This window comes from Elaeis guineensis, chromosome 1, assembly GCF_000442705.2.
Source record: "Elaeis guineensis isolate ETL-2024a chromosome 1, EG11, whole genome shotgun sequence".
Classification (NCBI taxonomy): Eukaryota; Viridiplantae; Streptophyta; class Magnoliopsida; order Arecales; family Arecaceae; genus Elaeis; species Elaeis guineensis.
Genome location: NC_025993.2, coordinates 102,263,898 through 102,270,367, shown reverse-complemented (window position 1 = coordinate 102,270,367; position 6,470 = coordinate 102,263,898).

Below are 6,470 nucleotides of genomic sequence, written 5' to 3'. Positions count from 1 at the left end.
CTCTTACTTACAGGAAGTATTAGATTCTATGAACTTAAGGATGAGTTTTTTCCAGCCTGGAAAGTATGTCGTAGATGTTGTACCTAGTAAATCCCTTGATTGAAAGGGTTGGGCTCAAAAGAGGAAGAAATTGGGCTCGAAAGGTCAAGAAACCAAGCTGACTACACTTGATCCTGACAATGTTGATACTACTGCACTAGAATAGCCATAACTCTCTCATTCGGTATCAGAATCTCTATTATGACTCCATTTCAAAAAGTCCTTTTCATGGTCTACAAGGCTGGCTTTGCTGCCACTTTGAATTTTAGAGTCTAATGCAATTATTTGATAGATCAATGTGAGCCCAAAAGAATGCTAGTCGAATTGGGACTTTTAATTCTTATCTTAGTCTTTATCCTAATTTGTTGCAAATTTCTTTTATTGTTTTGGTAGGACTTTTACTCTATAAATAAAGCCCCTTTGGCCATCGTTGTAATAAGAGTTTAGCTTATTTTCATGATTATTGAATCAAAATTCTAGAGAAGAGAGTTTCTTCTCCCCTTTGCTATTTTCTTGTTTCATGTGTCTTCTTTCTCTTTCTTTTAAAATATGGCCTATGCTGCATCACTTGGTATCAGAGCCCAATCAATCCTTGAGTGGTGATTCTTTCCTGTGGTTCAGATAGTGGGTAGTGATCGCAAGAAGAATCAACCTGCAAATCAAATGGTGATAGCCCATGAAGAAATCACGCAGGGAGAATCAGATCTGATGATGAGTCTAAAGATTTGAAGAGAAAGATAATGGAATTTACTGCACATCTTATGCAGTTGGAAATCTAAGAGGCAAGATTTCATGCAGAACTAGAAGATTATAGATCTGATGGAGAGCCCTTAGATTTTGAGAATCCCTTCTATAGGGGTACTCACACCCACTGACATTAAGGATGAGGTGATTTGTTCGAGCATCTAACCCACTAGTTTGATTTCATTGAGGTAGATCTTTCCGAATATTTGGATAGTCTACAAATGAAAGTGTTCCTTGATTTGTTGGATCAGATCAAGTGCATCTTTGAGTACAAGAAGATCCTAATGATAAGAAGATAAAGCTTGTCATGCTGAATTTGATAGGTCGGGCTTCTACCTGGTGGCAACAACTGAAGAAAACTAAAGAGCACAGAGGCAAACAAAAGATTTAGGACTGAAAGAAAATGAAGAAGGCATTGCAGGAGCAATTTTGGCCCTTCAAAAATATGTAGTCTCTCTATATCAGTGCCTACAAAACCTCCAACAAGGGCCTAAATCCTGGATGATTACATGGAGGAGTTCTACAATTGATCGCCAGAAATGACCTAGCGGAGAGTGAGTAGATGGTGGCAAGGTACCTTGATGGTCTAAAATAGCAGATCTAAGATGCCTTGAGGCTCCACTCCCTGTGGATGGTTAAAGAAGCATACCATCGAACCGTGCTTGCTGAGGAGCAGCTGTGATGAAGGCTTGTACCTTGATCTGATCCTCTCCTACAGAACAACCAAATGTCAAAGAACCAGGAGGACATATGGTGCAACCCAACTTCCGCTCCTCTTGTTCGTGGTGCTGTTGATACGAGATCCTTGAAGCCAACCCTATTAGATCATCAACTTTGTGATGCTATAATTATGGCAAGATTAGACACACACAAAGCAAGTACAAGAAGCCTATTGAATAGCTCGAAAAATAGTTGCTAATCGAAGAAGAAGAACCATCTAATGAGCATCAATTGGCAATCTATGAGGAAGGAGGCGAAGAAGATAATGGTGCTTTATTGTTTGGAGATAGAAGAGAAGATCTAGTTATTCAAAAGAGTCTGCTTGCTCCAAAAAAGGATGAGAAGAAAGAAAACTGAAGGTGGACCAACATCTTCCTTACTCACTGTACTATTAAAGATAAGGTCTATAAGGTCATCATCGATGAAGGTAGCTACGAAAATATCATCTCTCAAGAGACCATTTCTAAACTAATTTTGATCATAGAAAAATATCTCCAGCCATACAAGCTATCATGGTTCTAAAAAGAGAGCGAGGTGGTTGTCAATAATCGCTGTCTTGTGTCCTTTTCAATCGGATAGGAATACTTCGATAAGATTCAATGCTACGTTGTTGCCATGGATGTCTGTCATCTATTTTTAGAGAGATCTTGATAGTATAATCATAGTGTCATATATGATTGTCACTAGAACACCTACATATTTTGCAAGGACTGTCAGAAGAATGCTCTGATGTCGATGAAAAAGAAAGATCTGCCTACATCAAAGCTAGAGAGCAGCATCAACCTTCTGATGAATTACTCTTACTTATAGAAAGTATTGGATTCTTCAAACTCGAGGAAGAGTTCTTTCTATTTTGGGGAGTATGATGCAGATACCATAGCTAGTAAATCCCTTGATTCAAAGGATCAAGTTTGAAAGAGAAAGGATCAGGTATGAAAGTTCAAGGCTGACTACACCTGACTTTGATGATTTGACACTGCCATACTAGAACAACCATAACTCTATCATCTGATGTCAGAATCACTATTATGATCTCATTTTAGAAAACTTTTTTCATACTCTACAAGGCTGGCTCCATTACATTCAAAATTTTAGAGCCTAATTCAATTATTTGATAGATCAATGGGAGCTCAAAAGAATCCTAATCGAATTGGGACTTTCAATCCTTGTCTTAGTCTTTATCCTAATTTATTTCAAACTTCTTTTACTGTTTAGTTAGGACTTTTACTCTATAAATAAGGTCTCTTTGGCCATCATTGTAATCAAATTTTAGCTTATTTTTGTGATTATCAAATCAAAACTCCAGAGAAGAGAGTTTCTTCTCCCCTTTACTGTTTTCTTATTTCATGCTTCTTCTTCCTCTTTCTATTGTAACATGGTCTAGACTGCATCAATTGATATCAGAGCCCAATCATCCTTGAGCAACAATTCTTCTCTGTGATCTAGATTACAGGTTGTAGTCGCAAGAAGAACCAACCTGCAAATTAGACAGTAGTATCTCATGAAGAAATCATACAACGGGAATGAGACTTGATGATTGAGTATGAAGATTTGAAGAGATAGGTAATAAAACTAACTGTGCATCTTACGTAGTTGAAAATTCGAGAGGCAAGATTTGAGGTAGATCTAGAAGATCATGGATCTAATGGAGAGCCTTCAAATTTCGAGAACCCCTTCCACAGGGGTATTCCAACCCACTGACATGAAGGATGAGGCTATTCATTCGAGTATCCAACCTACTGGTTTGATTCTATCTAAGAAGATCTATCTGAATATGTGGATAGTCTACAAATAGAGGTGTTCTTTGATTGGCTACATTCGATCGAGTACAAAGAGATCCCAGATGACAAGGTGAAGCTTATTGTGCTAAAGTTGATGGATTAGACCTCCGCTTGGTGGTAATAACTAAAGAAAACTGAGTAAAGAGATAAACTGAAGATCTAGGATTGAGAGAAGATGAAGAAGGTATTATGGGAGCAATTTTTATCCTTCAACTACATGCAGTCCCTATATTAGTGCTTGTAAAATCTCAATTAAGAGCCTAGATCTGTAGATAATTATAAGGAGAAGTTTTACCAACTGATCATCAGAAATGGCCTGATGGAGAGTGAAAAGCAGATAGTGGTGAGGTACCTTGGTGGCCTAAAGTAGCAGTTTCAAGACATCTTGAGCCTCCACTCCTAATGGATAGTCAAAGAACTATACCATCGAGCCACAGTTGCTAAGGAGCAGTTGCGACGAAGGCTTGTGTCCAAATCTGATCCTCTCCTGTAGAGCAACCAAACATCAGAGAATTAAGAGGATATATGACACAATCCAAATTCCACCCCTCCAATTTGTGGTGCTGTTGATACAAGGTCCTCGAAGCCAACCCCAGCTGGATCACCAACTATGTGGTGCTATAATTGTAGCAAGATTGGACACAATAGAGCAAGTATAAGAAGCCTATTGGATGATTTGGGAAGTAGTTGCTGATCGAAGAAGAAGAACCATCTAATGAGGATCTAGAGACAATCTATGATGAAGAAGGTGAAGAAGATGATGGTGCTTTACTATTTGGAGATAGAGAAGAGGCTCTAATTATTCGAAAGAGTCTGCTTTCTTGAAAAAAAGAGGAGAAGAAAAAAGACTGGAGGCAGACCAACATCTTTCATACTTACTACAGTATTAAAGATAAGATCTGCAAGATCATCATCGATGAGGCAACTGCGAGAACATCATCTCTCAAGAGATCATCTCTAAACTGAATCTGATCACAGGAAAGCATCCTCAGCCATACAAGCTATCATGGTTCTGAAAAGGGAGCAAGATGGCTATCGATAGTTGTTGCCTTGTATCCTTTTTAATCGAATCAAAATACTTTGGCAAGGTTTGGTGTGATGTTGATGCATGGATGTCTGTCATCTACTTTTAGAGAGGCCTTGGAAGTATAGTCACAGGATCACCTATGATGGTCATCGAAATACGTATATATTTTGGAAGGACTGTCAGGAGATTACTCTGGTGCTGATGAAAAAGAAAGATCTGCCTACATCAAAGCCAGAGACTATCAATCTTTTGATGAATTACTCTTACTTATAGGAAGCATTGGATTCTTCTAACATGAGGACAAGTTCTTTCTAGCCTAGCAAGTATGATGCAAATGTTGTAGCTAGTAAATCCCTTGATTCAAAGGGTCAAACTCAAAAGAGAAAGAATCGGGTTCGAAAGGTCAAGAAACTAAGCTGACTGCACCTAACCCCGATGATTTTGACATTGCTATGCTATAGCAGCTATAACTCTCTCATCTGATGTCAGAATTACGATCATAATCCCATTTTGAAAAGTTGTTTACATGCTCTACCGGCTGGCTTTACTGTCACTCTAAATTTTGAAGCCTAATTCAATTATTTGATAGATCAACGGAAGCTCAGAAGCATCCTAGTCGAATTGGAACTTTTAATTCTTATCTTAATATTTATTTTAATTTATTTTAAATTTCTTTTGTTGTTTAGTTAGGACTTTTACTCTATAAATAAAACCTATTTGGCCATCATTGTAATTAGAGTTTAGCTTATTTTCATGATTATTGAGTCAAAACTCCAGAAAAGAGAGTTTTTTCTCCCCTTTCCTATTTTCTTCTTTTATGTATCTTCTTCCTCTTTCCATCAAAATGTGGCCTAGACTATATCAAGTGGTATCAAAGCCTAATCAATCCTTAAGAGGTGATTCTTTTCTATGGTCTAGATGGTGGGTGGTGGTCGTAAGAAGAATCAACCTACAAATTAGGTGGCAATAGCCCATGAAGAAATCATGCAGCAGGAACGTAATTTGATGATTAAGTGTGAAGATTTGATGGGATAGACAATAGAACTGTCTGCGCATCTTATGCAGTTGGAAACTCGAAAGGTAAGATTTGAGATGGATCTACAAGATCATGGATCTGATGGAGAGCCTTTAGATTTTGAAAACCCCTTCCATAGTGTATTCCCACCCATTGATATGAAGGATGAGAAGATTCGTTCGGATGTCCAACCCATTGGTTTGATTCCATCAGAGTAGATCTATTTGAGTATTCAGGTAGTCTACAAATAGATGTATTCCTCAATTGGCTGGATCAGATCGAGTGCATCTTCGAGTCCAGAGAGGTTCCAAATGAAAAGAACGTGAAGCTTGTCGTGCTAAAGTTGATGGGTCAGGCTTCAGCCTGATGGCAACAACTGAAAACAATCAGAGAGTACAGAGGCAAGCTAAAAATCTAAGACTAGGAGAAGATGAAGAAGATATTACGGGTGCAATTTCAGTACTTCAACTGCATGCAATCCCTATATCAGTGCCTATAAAACCTCCAACAAGGGTCTAGATGCTAAGACGATTATACGAAGGAGTTCTACCAATTGATCATTAGAAATAATCTGATGGAGAGCGAGGAGCAGATGGTGGCCTAAATCAGCAGATCTAAGATATCTTGAGGCTCCACTTCTTATGAATAGTCAAAGAAGCGTACCACCAAGTCATGGTTGCTAAAAAGAGTTGCGACGAAGGTCTGTGCCCAAATATGATCCTCTCTTGTAGAGCAATCAAATGTTGGAAAATCAAGAGCACATGCGGTGCAACCCAACTTATGCCCCTCCTATTCGTGGTGCTGTTGATACGAGATCCTTGAAGTCAACTTTGGCTAGATCATCAACTCTGTGGTGCTATAATTGTGGTAGGACTGGATACACACAGAGCAAGTGTAAGAACCCTATTGGACGGTCTAGGAAGTAGTTGCTAATTGAAAAAAAAGAACCATTAGATGATGATCAAGAGGCTATCTATGATGAAGGAGGCGAAGAAGATGATGGTAATTTACTATTTGGAGATAGAGAAGAGGCTCTAGTTATTCAAAAGAGTCTGCTTACTCCAAAAAAGAAGGAGAAAAAAGACTGAAAGCAGATCAACTTCTTCCATACTCTCTGCACTATTAAAAACAAGATCTGTAAGGT